The sequence below is a fragment of the Oncorhynchus nerka genome, linkage group LG10, assembly GCF_034236695.1.
Source record: "Oncorhynchus nerka isolate Pitt River linkage group LG10, Oner_Uvic_2.0, whole genome shotgun sequence".
NCBI classification, from domain to species: domain Eukaryota; kingdom Metazoa; phylum Chordata; class Actinopteri; order Salmoniformes; family Salmonidae; genus Oncorhynchus; species Oncorhynchus nerka.
Genome location: NC_088405.1, coordinates 11,361,306 through 11,375,007, shown reverse-complemented (window position 1 = coordinate 11,375,007; position 13,702 = coordinate 11,361,306).

Here is a 13,702-nt window from a genome sequence, read left to right as displayed (position 1 = left end):
CAGCTCCTTGTCTTTAATCTTCTAGTAGAGACCAGACCAGAACCACATGCAGCTCCTTGTCTTTAATCTACCAGTAGAGACCAGAACCACATACAGCTCCTTGTCTTTAATCTACCAGTAGAGACCAGAACCACATGCAGCTCCTTGTCTTTAATCTACCAGTAGAGACCAGAACCACATGCAGCTCCTTGTCTTTAATCTTCCAGTAGAGACCAGAACAGAACCACATGCAGCTCCTTGTCTTTAATCTTCTAGTAGAGACCAGAACCACATGCAGCTCCTTGTCTTTAATCTTCCAGTAGAGACCAGAACCACATGCAGCTCCTTGTCTTTAATCTTCTAGTAGAGACCAGACCAGAACCACATGCAGCTCCTTGTCTTTAATCTTCTAGTAGACACCAGAACCACATGCAGCTCCTTGTCTTTAATCATCTAGTAGAGACCAGAACCACATGCAGCTCCTTGTCTTTAATCTTCTAGTAGAGACCAGAACCACATACAGCTCCTTGTCTTTAATCTTCCAGTAGAGACCAGAACCACATGCAGCTCCTTGTCTTTAATCTTCCAGTAGAGACCAGAACCACATGCAGCTCCTTGTCTTTAATCTTCCAATAGAGACCAGATGAGAACTACATGCAGCTCAGTATGCTATGACAGCAGCAAGATGTGTGACCTGTTGCCACAAGAAAAGGGCAACCAGTGAAGAACAAACACCATTGTAAATACAACCCATATTTATGTTTATTTATTTTCCCTTTTGTACTTCAACACATCGTTATAACACCGTACAGAGCCATAATATGACATTTGAAATGTCTCTATTCCTTTGAAACTTTTGTGATTGTAATGTTTATTTATTGTCTATTTCACTTGTTTTGGTAATGTAAACATATGATTAAAACCCTTTGATTTGAGAGAGACACAGACAGACAGACAGACAGACAGACAGACAGACAGACAGACAGACAGACAGACAGACAGACAGACAGACAGACAGACAGACAATTATTTGATGCAGGTGTCACTCCACGTGTGATAAACAATGAACAAAGGAAACTAAAATTAGAAGTGTCAAAGAGTGTGTGAAAAACAGCTGTGTACTGGGTTTGGGTGGGTACTGGGTTTGGGTGGGTACTGGGTTTGGGTGTGTACTGGGTTTGGGTGGGTACTGGGCTTGGGTGGGTACTGGGTTTGTGTGTGTACTGGGTTTGGGTGTGTACTGGGTTTGGGTATGTACTGGGTTTGGGTGGGTACTGGGTTTGGGTGTGTACTGGGTTTGGGTGGATGGGTGTGTACTGGGTTTGGGTGTGTACTGGGTTTGGGTGTGTACTGTGTTTGGGTGGGTGGGTGTGTACTGGGTTTGGGTGTGTACTGGGTTTGGGTGTGTGCTGGGTTTGTGTGTGTACTGGGTTTGGTTGTGTGCTGGGTTTGTGTGTGTACTGGGTTTGGGTTGGTACTGGGTTTGGGTGGGTACTGGGTTTGGGTGGGTACTGGGTTTGCGTGTGTACTGGGTTTGGGTGTGTACTGGGTTTGGGTATGTACTGGGTTTGGGTGGGTACTGGGTTTGGGTGTGTACTGGGTTTGGGTGGATGGGTGTGTACTGGGTTTGGGTGTGTACTGGGTTTGGGTGTGTGGGTGTGTACTGGGTTTGGGTGTGTACTGGGTTTGGGTGTGTACTGGGTTTGGGTGTGTGCTGGGTTTGTGTGTACTGGGTTTGGGTGTGTGCTGGGTTTGTGTGTGTACTGGGTTTGGGTGTGTGCTGGGTTTGTGTGTGTACTGGGTTTGGGTTGGTACTGGGTTTGGGTGGGTACTGGGTTTGGGTGGGTACTGGGTTTGTGTGTGTACTGGGTTTGGGTGGGTACTGGGTTTGGGTGGGTACTGGGTTTGGGTGGGTGGGTACTGGGTTTGGGTGGGTACTGGGTTTGGGTATGTACTGGGTTTGGGTGGGTACTGGGTTTGGGTGTGTACTGGGTTTGGGTGGATGGGTGTGTACTGGGTTTGGGTGTGTACTGTGTTTGGGTGGGTGGGTGGGTACTGGGTTTGGGTGGGTACTGGGTTTGGGTGGGTACTGGGTTTGGGTGGGTACTGGGTTTGTAACACTGCAGGTGATTGGGGATCAGGATATTAGGATGGTTGGTATAGGAATAAACAAAACAACACAACTCACTGTAAGGCCGATGATAAGAATGTAAACCAAATTAAACCATTAATTTATTCATTCTATTTCATCCTTCCACAAGATAAAGTCCCAACCCAAACCTAGGGTTGCTACCCAAGCCGCTGGTCATTCGTTCTATCGGTTAGGTTGCCAGAGACGCGACCCAGTCGTTCAGTCTTTTTGTTCTGTATCTATTTAGAACGGACGACTGGGTCGTTCGTTCTGAATGTTCCATTGTCTTACTGGCTAGCAACGTTCTTATCCCTTGCTAGCTAGCTAGCCAACTACGGCTAACTTACAGTCACGTTAAAAAGTGCAGCCAGAATAACAGCAAAGTAGCTGCATTTTCATTGGTTTAAGCTGTTTTCTAGTGACTATTTTGTGGATCCATCCATAACAAGGATCTTCAGTGAATCTGTGTTTAATACCAGAGTTACTGTACAACTTGTAAGGGACAACATATAAAAAGGGCTTCAACAGCATGAGTCCCAAACTCAAGACTTCAGCATTACCCATAAACCCACGCTCTTCTCCCAAGAGTCAGAATAACCTTTCACAATAAAATCCCACACATTATGTTATCACAAGGAAGGTCTCGATATCAATACAAGGCAATTAACTTAGACAGTTATACAGGAACTAGTCAAAAACATATGTTTATCCTTTAATTAACTAGGCAAGTCAGAACAAATTCTTGTTTTCAATGACAGCCTAGGAACAGTGGGTTAACTGGTCTAGGAACAGTGGGTTAACTGGTCTAGGAACAGTGGGTTAACTGGTCTAGGAACATTGGGTTAACTGGTCTAGGAACAGTGGGTTAACTGGTCTAGGAACATTGGGTTAACTGGTCAAGGAACATTGGGTTAACTGGTCTAGGAACAGTGGGTTAACTGGTCTAGGAACAGTGGGTTAACTGGTCTAGGAACAGTGGGTTAACTGGTCTAGGAACAGTGGGTTAACTGGTCTAGGAACAGTGGGTTAACTGGTCTAGGAACAGTGGGTTATCTGCCTTGTTCAGGCGCAGAGCGACAGACAGATTATTACCATGTCAGCTCGGGGATTCGATCTTGCAACCTTTCAGTTACAAGTCCAACACTCTAACCACTAGGCTACCCTCCACCCCAATATACTGTAAATACACATGACCCCAAGATAGATATAACACAACTAGAACAAACACTGGAATCAACTGGTATGTCATTCAGGCTGTCCCCCTGATTAGGTACAGGTGAGTCTATGTAAAGTGGTGTGGCAGAAGCTCCGCCTCTAGGGTTAGGAAATTGATGGGATTGGGTGTTTGTAAAGTCAGTCAATGAGGAAGTGCATGTTCTGGGGCGTGTTCAGCAGGATGCAACGTTTTTGGAATGTTCAGAATCCTGTGCCGTGTAGAATATTAAATCACGTTGGCTCTATACATTGCATTTTGTATTTGAAACTTTGGACAACTTTTAACTGCTGAACGTGGCCCTGGTGGTAAACAGGGGATTTGAACCGTGTGGAGAATCATTTACAGCGACAGCACTTTGATGATGACAGTTGTGATAATTAACAGTTGATAAACGAAAAACGTGCAGAAGACTTCACACCTCTTTGATGTTTTTTGACAGTTTGCATGTTAGATTTTATTTAATTAAACACGTGTGTTTCTCATTTAGACCAAACAATTAAATGTATGTTTACTGAAGTATTTATATGGGTTCTTTATGTTCAGACAGTCACGTGATCACAGACGCAACACAAAGGAACCAGAAGAGATAACTACATGAAGATGCTCTATCTACCCCTCAAGTTCATTATCCTTAATACATAGGAAACCTTACTCACCAGAGTAACTATCTTACTCACCAGAGTTACCATCTTACTCACCAGAGTAACCATCTTACTCACCAGAGTAACCATCTTACTCACCAGAGTAACTATCTTACTCACCAGAGTAACCATCTTACTCACCAGAGTTACCATCTTACTCACCAGAGTTACCATCTTACTCACCAGAGTAACCATCTTACTCACCAGAGTTACCATCTTACTCACCAGAGTAACCATCTTACTCCTCAGAGTAACCATCTTACTCACCAGAGTAACCATCTTACTCACCAGAGCTCTCACATTAAAAACAGCAGAGAACAAAACCCATTACTGTCATTTGCTGTTATCACACGGGTTTATTTGCTATGAAATTCTATTCATTGACAATTTGGCAGTAGATTGATGAGGTTCGTTCGTAAGACAACGTGTCGGGTAGATGCACTTACCTTGGTCCTGATCACTCTGTTTGGGTGATAAAGCTCTGGTTGACCTCGGGAAAACCCAGAACTACAATCTCACGTCATTGTGTCAGATGCTTCATTTCATTCTGGGGGCAGACGTGTTGTAACTACGGTTGCTCCCCCACCCCCACCACTCTCTTTGCATGTGATGGCCAAGTCTATGTGCCAAACGTCCCCTCTCCTTCAGAAATGGGAAAGATGCAAAATCATGATTCATCCAAATTATCAGCGACATAAAATCCGTACATCAGAACAAAGTTGTTTGTTAGTCGTTGCATCCAACAGTCTGTTGACAGATGCTCTAATATCATCCTATGTTACGTACATCTGTCAACCAGAGATTAAGTCTGGTAGGTACTGATGCCAGCAATCTGAATGGTAGTCATTAGAGTCAGCCACTCTGGTGTCCTGGTCACCAATCTGAATGGTAGTCATTAGAGTCAGCCACTCTGGTGTCCTGGTCACCAATCTGAATGGTAGTCGTTGGAGTCAGCCACTCTGGTGTCCTGGTCACCAATCTGAATGGTAGTCATTAGAGTCAGCCACTCTGGTGTCCTGGTCACCAATCTGAATGGTAGTCATTAGAGTCAGCCACTCTGGTGTCCTGGTCACCAATCTGAATGGTAGTCATTAGAGTCAGCCACTCTGGTGTCCTGGTCACCAATCTGAATGGTAGTCGTTGGAGTCAGCCACTCTGGTGTCCTGGTCACCAATCTGAATGGTAGTCGTTGGAGTCAGCCACTCTGGTGTCCTGGTCACCAATCTGAAGGGTAGTCATTAGAGTCAGTCACACTGGTATCCTGGTCACCAATCTGAATGGTAGTCATTAGAGTCAGTCACACTGGTATCCTGGTCACCAATCTGAATGGTAGTCGTTGGAGTCAGCCACTCTGGTATCCTGGTCACCAATCTGAAGGGTAGTAATTAGAGTCAGTTATATAGATTCCTCAGTGCTGTGTGTTAGGGGGTCAATAATACTGGACTGTACCATGTCCTGTTTCATATAGATTCCTCAGTGCTGTGTGTTAGGGGGTCATTAATACTGGACTGTACCATGTCCTGTTTCATATAGATTCCTCAGTGATGTGTGTTAGGGGGTCATTAATACTGGACTGTACCATGTCCTGTTTCATATAGATTCCTCAGTGCTGGGTGTTAGGGGGTCATTAATACTGGACTGTACCATGTCCTGTTTCATATAGATTCCTCAGTGATGTGTGTTAGGGGGTCATTACTACTGGACTGTACCATGTCCTGTTTGATATAGATTCCTCAGTGATGTGTGTTAGGGGGTCATTACTACTGGACTGTACCATGTCCTGTTTCATATAGATTCCTCAGTGCTGTGTGTTAGGGGGTCATTAATACTGGACTATACCATGTCCTGTTTCATATAGATTCCTCAGTGATGTGTGTTAGGGGGTCATTAATACTGGACTATACCATGTCCTGTTTGATATAGATTCCTCAGTGCTGGGTGTTAGGGGGTCATTAATACTGGACTATACCATGTCCTGTTTCATATAGATTCCTCAGTGATGTGTGTTAGGGGGTCATTAATACTGGACTATACCATGTCCTGTTTGATATAGATTCCTCAGTGCTGTGTGTTAGGGGGTCATTACTACTGGACTGTACCATGGTCTCAGGCTATTCTCAACTATCCTCCTGATGCCCTCTCAGAAAAGAATGAATTTTCACACCTCCTCTGCAGCTCTCTCTCTCTCCCACCTTCCCCCTCTCTCTCTCCCTCCCCCTCTCTCTCTCTCCCTCTCCCACCTCCCCTCTCTCTCTCTCTCTCCCACCGTCTCTCTCTCTCTCTCTCCCTCTCTCTCTCTCTCTCCCACCTTCCCCCTCTCTCTCTCCCTCCCCCTCTCTCTCCCTCTCCCACCTCCCTCTCTCTCTCTCTCTCTCGCACCGTCTCTCTCTCTCTCTCTCTCTCTCTCCCTCTCTCTCTCTCTCTCCCACCGTCCCCCTCTCTCTCTCTCTCTCTCTCTCTCTCTCTCTCTCCCTCTCTCTCCCACCGTCCCTCTCTCTCTCTCTCTCTCTCTCTCTCTCTCTCTCTCTCTCTCTCTCTCTCTCTCTCCCTCCCACCTTCCCCTCTCTCTCCCACCTTCCCCCTCTCTCTCTCCCACCTTCCCCCTCCCACCTTCCCCCTCCCTCTCTTTCTCTCTCTCCCACCTTCCCTCTCTCTCTCCCTCCCTCTCTCTCTCTCTCCTCTCTCTCTCTCTCTCTCTCTCTCTCTCTCTCTCTCTCTCTCTCTCTCTCCCTCTCTCTCTCTCTCTCTCCCTCATCTCTCTCTTTCTGTCTTACCGTCTCTCCCTTTCTCCCTCTCTAGTCAGCACACTACTCACACTCATCTACCTCATACGCTCTGCCCCCCCCCCTTCTTGTCCCCTCTTTTCTCCCCCCACTCTCTCTCTCTTTCTCACTTTCTCTCGCTCTCTCAGAGGTGCTGATCAATTCACAGTCTCTCTGGGAGGTGTGAGACTCTTCCTGCCTCACCCTGTGATTGGCTGACACATGAAGCAGCTCACTCACCCCCTACTTCTCCCTCTGAGGCACTAGCCCTTTGCTTCTCACTCTAAGGCCCTGTCCTGGTCGTTCTGAAGGAACAAGGCAGGTTGCCTTCTCACTCTAAGGACCTGTCCTGGTCGTTCTGAAGGAACAAGGCAGGCTGCCGTCTCACTCTAAGGCCCTGTCCTGGTCGCTCTGGAGGAACAAGGCAGGCCACCGTCTCAGTCTAAGGACCTGTCCTGGTCGCTCTGAAGGAACAAGGCAGGCTGCCTTCTCAGTCTAAGGACCTGTCCTGGTCGCTCTGAAGGAACAAGGCAGGCTGCCTTCTCACTCTAAGGACCTGTCCTGGTCGCTCTGAAGGAACAAGGCAGGCTGCCTTCTCACTCTAAGGCCCTGTCCTGGTCGCTCTGAAGGAACAAGGCAGGCTGCCTTCTCACTCTAAGCCCTGTCCTGGTCGCTCTGAAGAAACAAGGCAGGCTACCGTCTCACTCTAAGGACCTGTCCTGGTCGCTTTGAAGGAACAAGGCAGGCTGCCGTCTCACTCTAAGGACCTGTCCTGGTCGCTCTGAAGGAACAAGGCAGGTTGCCTTCTCACTCTAAGGCCCTGTCCTGGTCGCTCTGAAGGAACAAGGCAGGCTACCGTCTCACTCTAAGGACCTGTCCTGGTCGCTCTGAAGGAACAAGGCAGGCTGCCGTCTCAGTCTAAGGCCCTGTCCTGGTCGCTCTGGAGGAACAAGGCAGGCTACCGTCTCACTCTAAGGACCTGTCCTGGTCGCTCTGAAGGAACAAGGCAGGCTGCCTTCTCACTCTAAGGCCCTGTCCTGGTCGCTTTGAAGGAACAAGGCAGGCTGCCGTCTCACTCTAAGCCCTGTCCTGGTCGCTCTGGAGGAACAAGGCAGGTTGCCTTCTCACTCTAAGGCCCTGTCCTGGTCGCTCTGGAGGAACAAGGCAGGCTGCCTGGTTGACTCTCCAGATGAAAGAGAAAGGTGGATACCTAGTCACTCGTCCAACTGAATGTATTCAACTGAAATGTATCTTCTGCATTTAACCCCTCTGAATCAGAGAGGTGCAGGGGGCTTCCTTAATCGACATCCACGTCATATCACACTCATCCAGAGGAGAGGTCACTCTCTCTTTCTATCTCTCTCTCTCAGTTCAATTAAAGGGGCTTTATTGGCATGGGAAACATATGTTAACATTGCCAAAGCAAGTGAAGTAGATAATATACAAAAGTGAAATTAACAATACAAATTAACAGTAATCATTACACTCACAGAATTTCCAAAATAATAAAGACATTACAAATGTCATATTATGTATATATACAGTGTTGTAACGATGTAAGTGGTTAAAGTCTCTCTCTCTCTCTCTGTCTCTTTTTCTCTCTCTCTTTCTCTCCCTCTCTCTCTCTCTTTCCCTCCCTCTTTCTCTCTTTCCCTCCCTCTCTCTTTCTTCCCTCCTCTCTCTCTCTCTCTCTATCCCCCTTTCCTCTCTCTCTATTTTTCTCTTCTCTCTACTTCTCTCTCTCTCCTCTCCCCTTCAGAGTGTCTCTGACACCATTAGCACACCTGAAATAATAGCTCAAATGACAAATGTTGAGGGAGAGGTGGGTGGGAATGAAAGACGGAGGGGGTTGGAAAGAGAGAGGGAGATGAGAGGTAGATGATGGAGGGGGTAGGGATAGAGAGAGAGAGAAAAGAGGGGGAGGGAGAGAGAGGGAGATGAGAGGTAGATGATGGAGGGGGGAGGGATAGAGAGATAGAGAAAAGAGGGGGAGGGAGAGAGAGGTTAGAGTGATGGTGATGTGTTCTGTATCTATCCATGTTTTTTTAAATGTTTTTTTATTTAACTTGGCAAGTCAGTTAAGAACAAATTATTTGTACAATGTTGGTCTAAAGGGGAACAGTGGATAACTGCCTTGTTCAGGGGAAGAGTGGGTTAACTGCCTTGTTCATGGGAACAGTGGATAACTGCCTTGTTCAGGGGAACAGTGGGTTAACTGCCTTGTTCAGGGGAACAGTGGATAACTGCCTTGTTCAGGGGAACAGTGGATAACTGCCTTGTTCAGGGGAACAGTGGATAACTGCCTTGTTCAGGGGAACAGTGGGTTAACTGCCTTGTTCAGGGGAACAGTGGATAACTGCCTTGTTCAGGGGAACAGTGGGTTAACTGCCTTGTTCAGGGGAACAGTGGGTTAACTGCCTTGTTCAGGGGTACAGTGTGTTAACTGCCTTGTTCAGGGGAACAGTGGGTTAACTGCCTTGTTCAGGGGAACAGTGGGTTAACTGCCTTGTTCAGGAGAACAGTGGGTTAACTGCCTTGTTCAGGGGAACAGTGGGTTAACTGCCTTGTTCAGGGGAACAGTGGGTTAACTGCCTTGTTCAGGGGCAGAAGGAGAGCTTTTTTCCTTGTCAGCTCAGGGATTCGATCCAGCAACCTTTACGGTTACTGACGAAAACACTCTAACCACCAGGCTACCTGCCGGTTTAACAGGACTGTATCCTCTGTGTTTGCGTCCCAAATGGCAGAGCCCCCTGCTCTAAAGTAGTGCACTATATAGGAAACAGCCCCCTGGTCTAAAGTAGTGCACTATATAGGAAACAGGGCCCTGGTCTAAAGTAGTGCACTATATAGGAAACAGGGCCCTGGTCTAAAGTAGTGCACTATATAGGAAACAGGGCCCTGGTCTAAAGTAGTGCGCTATATAGGAACAGGGCCCTGGTCTAAAGTAGTACACTATATAGGGAATAGGGCCCTATTCTAAAGTAGTGCACTATATAGGAAACAGGGCCCTGGTCTAAAGTAGTGCACTATATAGGGAACAGGGCCCTGGTCTAAAGTAGTGCACTATATAGGAAACAGGGCCCTGGTCTAAAGTAGTGCACTATATAGGGAACAGGGCCCTGGTCTAAAGTAGTGCACTATATAGGAAACAGGGCCCTGGTCTAAAGTAGTGCACTATATAGGGAACAGGGCCCTGGTCTAAAGTAGTGCACTATATAGGAAACAGGGCCCTGGTCTAAAGTAGTGCACTATATAGGGAACAGGGCCCTGGTCTAAAGTAGTGCACTATATAGGGAACAGGGCCCTGGTCTAAAGTAGTGCACTATATAGGGAACAGGGCCCTGGTCTAAAGTAGTGCACTATATAGGGAACAGGGCCCTGGTCTAAAGTAGTGCACTATATAGGGAACAGGGCCCTGGTCTAAAGTAGTGCACTATATAGGGAACAGGGCCCTGGTCTAAAGTAGTGCACTATATAGGGAATAGGGTGCCGTTTGGGATGTACTCCATGTTAGCAGCACTACAGCCAATGACCTGTAACCGCTGCCACAATGTGAAAATTGAGTGGTAGTATTCAGAGAACAGTGGATCTATTATTGCACCCTGTGGTGTGTGTGTGTGTGTGTGTGTGTGTGTGTGTGTGTGTGTGTGTGTGTGTGTGTGTGTGTGTGTGTGTGTGTGTGTGTGTGTGTGTGTGTGTGTGTGTGTGTAATCATGCTACTTTATCCCTATGCTTCATATAATGTACAGCATATTCCATTTTAATTATTGTAATTTCCACATCTGCTTGGTTTCATGCCGCCTCCCAGTTCCTGTGGTTATCAGCCTACGTTACTTCTGGGTCTTTTCATCTCCATATATACTGATAATAAGTCCTGTTTCTTCTCCGGGGACTGAGGCTGTTTGAACAATTATGACCCAATATTAGGAAGGTGTTCTTAATGTCTTTGTAATATATCTATATAGTATTTTCTCTCACCATTTAATGATGTGCTGTTTACTGAGGGTCTATCTATGGTCAATGGGACATTCATTCACACACGTGCAAACAAAACATAAACAATATTTACATGAAAATATTTATTGTCATCAAGCTTAAAGGACAAACAAGGGAGCACAGACTAAATCCCCCAAAATGTAAACGACCATACTCATCATATCATCTCCACGTTAGGTCAATTAAGAAATGCCTGCTATATTTTGTGAATGGAATTAGTAAGCAATTCTAGTTGTGCTTTAAATGTTCCATTGTGATCATGTCATGTTCATGATCATGTTTTTAAATAAGTCAACTTATAAATACCTTCCAACAGGCAAACGGACTTTTTAAAGAAAACTCCATTTCAACGTTTTTTATATTTTTTTTAATTAAAAATGATAATAGCTGTTTGTAATGTTGATGAAGTTGAATTGTTCGCTCAACCTTAGTTCTGTCACATTACCGTTGATAATACATGTAATTTCTCCTAACGCCGGTAGAAGGCGCAAACGATTAAGCGTTAACGTTTTCTATCAAAGAGAATGGCATCCAATAGTAAACAGTAACATTTGTCTTGTGCAAATGAGAAGTACCTGAATCGAAAGGTAATTCTTACAGATAATTCACACAATCATTCGACTGGTAGAAAGACAGTGGTTTGGAAATGTGATGTTCATGAATATGTTCCCTTTGATTTGTATAAGTATTGCAGGGCGTCACTGATGTTTATTTCTCATGGTGTGGAGTTCCTGAGTTCCTGAGTTCTTGGGTTCTTGAGTTCCTGAGTTCTTGGATTCTTGAGTTCTTAGTGTGTGTTTGTGTGTGATCAGCTCATGACAATTGAGGATAAAATTGCGATCTCGATTGGAATATTTCAACTTTTAATACAGGCTTATAATAATTTACTTTGACACTACACCTCAAATATAGTTTTCAATACCAAGTTGCTTACTGTATTTTTGAAATTATATATTTTTTTACCTTTATTTAACTAGGCAAGTCAGTTAATTAAGAACACATTCCTATTTACAATGACGTCCTAGGAACAGAGGGTTAACTGCCTTGTTCAGGGGCAGAACGACAGATTTTTACCTGGTCAGTTCGGGGATTCGATCTAGCAACCTTTCGGTTACAGGCCAAATCGTCATTTAGGCTATTTGCCGCCCCGTAAATGTTTCGAAAACTTTCCCTAAAAGTCAAAATAATAATATTGCTGCAAAAATCATCGGAATTATTGATGTAGAGGATTTGATTCATTTGTAAATAAAGACGCGTCCTGGTTATAAAAACAATACACTCCATTGTACTTCTGTATTTTGAACACGTGTATAGGCTAGGCTACTGTAACCACACACTTAAACCAGAGTTCAAACCATCAGGCCATTTCGTTTATATATCCTAATATTGTTTTGGACTAATTGATTTCACTATTTCGCAGATAATTATTAGGTCTACATTGTAGACAATACTATATAATGCAAGGAGAGCAAATGGACACTTCGCAATGCCAGTGTTACTCATTTTAATACGCTAAAAAGTTTTACCTACGTATCTAACAAGTAGCCTGATCTAAACAGATATATTTTCCAGCCAAACGTTGGGACAACATGCTGCTGGAAGACAGAATCCAGCGATGGCCTCTGCTGTGGCTGTAGCTCTACGGATCCTAACACGTTTGGGCGCATTGCTGCCGGGCTGATAAAGTTTGACCTCCGTTTGACTCCTGAACCACCCGGTGCCAGGCGCTTTTAGGGAGAGACGTTGAGGACTATTATTAGGAAAGACAAATACACGGACATTATAGTCGATGGGGTTTTCTTTGCTAATGTAGACTTGATATTTCAAACTTTTTTCGAGAGGCGTGAATCATACAGAAAGCTATGCTTATGGCTGGGAAAATACGATTCATTATTGTTCATTAATGTAATTCAGTTGTAAGCCTATTAAAGGACATGGTATTAGTCCATATAGAAAGTTGTGAAATAATGATTTTTAAAAACAACTTGTTTTATTCTAATATTAAAACACCGGCCTATATGACTTTCCCCCAATGACAATGTTCCAGCATGACATTGTTTAATCGTTAATTAACTTGACTTTTCTCCCCTTCTCCCTAAATTAGACTGCAGGTCTACACGTTGGCCATCCCGTGCACTACTCTCAAACAATTACTCGAATTGTTATGTCAGTCGAATGTGGCGGTCAACTCAGATTTGACTGTCAGGAAAGAAATACCTTTTGATTTCATTACATGGACTCATGACATTATCCGTCCTCCGGAAGCAGATTAAAGATGAAATTATGATATTTGCTCTCTCTAGAATGAGCTGACTCTCGCCAATGAGAAACCTAAAGAGCAAGAGTGAAAGTATTGCTGCTTTCCCCTGTTGTGGTCTGTAACGTCCTTTTATAGACGGTAATTGAAGCAACTTAATTACTTTATAATGCCACTCTGGTTCTGTGACAGCAGTTAGTAGCCTAGACGTTGGTGTAATTCACCTTTCCATGTCATTTAGACCAGGCTCGAGCTATTTACGAAGACGACCAATTTAGTTGGATGGAGATAGACACACAATTCTGAAAATACGAGGGCTAAATGTCATGTGGTATCCCGTCACGCATTGTAAAACGAAATGTATATCTCAATAAATCTAATATTTCTTAACGTAAATAAATCATTTTTTAGTGCCTAATAATATGTGAGGATATTTTCACTCACGTTTCCACCATATAGGCTGTATTAGGCTAGTTAATGTAGAACAACATCATTTAGGAGAGATAACTACTCACCCGTGAACTACTGAAAGTAAAAGGAACACAACGAGGTCTAATCGATATGCGTAGATAATGTATCCTAAATGTTTTGCGTCCATCCTTGTGCGTAACCCACGATTCCCCGGGAATTCCATGAACCCGTGTGTCCTCACCGCCTTCATATAGCTTTCCCAGTCCCACCGAGCCCGTTACAGTGTCTGCCCCAAGCCCCGTACATGTC